Raw genomic sequence first — 1335 nt, 5'->3', positions numbered from 1 at the left:
ATTAGGATATTATCAGCAAAGAAGGAAACCTTTTCTGTGATATTGACTAATGGTAGTCCCTTGCTGGTTGGGTACTCCAGTATCATAATGGCCAAAGGTTCGATTGTTAGTGCAAAGAGGACTGGGGACAACAACCATCCTTGCTAGGTCCCCCGTGCAGTTGGAAAGGGGGGGGGGAGTGAAGTTGTTGACCTTCACCTTAGCAATAGGGGAGGTGTATAGCAGTTTGAGCAGCCGGATGAATTTATTGCCCAGGCCAAACCTATGTAGCACTTCCCAGAGGTAGTCTTTTTAATCTCATTTCCTCTTCCCCATACTAGTCTTTCTTTCTCTATCCAGTCCTCATTAGCCTTCATCTTGTGGCATGCATACTACTACTATTGAACAACTACTACTACTACTATTATACCACTACTACACCTCTACTCTACTATAATTACACTACTACTACTACTTTAGCTGTACTCACTCCAGAGTTGGGGAAACGCTGCGCTAAGGGAGAGGCAGTGAGAAGTAAAAATTGATAGAACTGCTCAGGTACCACGGACCTTTGCGCAATGGGAATACCACATTTTATTCATTTACGTAACTTAACAGACAAAATAAGTAGGAAGAGATGGTTATATGCAATGAATACCTTTAAAAATGAGTTCCAAGATCAATACATACTCCCAAGGAAATACCATTTAGGGCTAGTCCACACGGGGAGATAGCGACGCGTTTGCGGTCGCGGCGACAAAGCGCCGCGACAGTCGCCGCGACCGGCGCAGGCGACAGTTTTGTATGGGCGCCTATGTAAAAACGCCTGTGCTAACCACACGAGGCGATGCGCTTTTCAACAGTCGCCTGAAAAAGCCTGGCGAGGCATTTTCAGGCGACTGTTGAAAAGCGCATCGCCTCGTGTGGTTAGCACAGGCGTTTTTACATAGGCGCCCATACAAAACTGTCGCCTGCGCCGGTCGCGGCGACTGTCGCGGCGCTTTGTCGCCGCGACCGCAAACGCGTCGCTATCTCCCCGTGTGGAATAGCCCTTAAAAGGGCAGTATAACTAAAGCAGACCTGGAGCCAAGAAGCAAAAGGGATTTTGTACAATTGGCCATTTGTAATGAATTCACTGTAGTCAATGTGTAAGCGAGTATAACGAGGCTCTAGTGAGTCATAGCCACAGGGCATTTAAACCAGTGATGGGGAAAAAAAGGGGGGGGGGGGCTCACAGTACTGTAAGTTGCAGTTTCCCACCTCATAAGCAACAGTTGCTAAACACTTATTTATTTCCCGGATACATTTCCCTGATGAGTTACGGTTACTTGCACAGAATAAGAGCCACAGGCAATG

This window comes from Xenopus laevis, chromosome 3S (assembly GCF_017654675.1).
Source record: "Xenopus laevis strain J_2021 chromosome 3S, Xenopus_laevis_v10.1, whole genome shotgun sequence".
NCBI classification, from domain to species: domain Eukaryota; kingdom Metazoa; phylum Chordata; class Amphibia; order Anura; family Pipidae; genus Xenopus; species Xenopus laevis.
Note: the sequence above shows the minus strand (reverse complement) of the source record.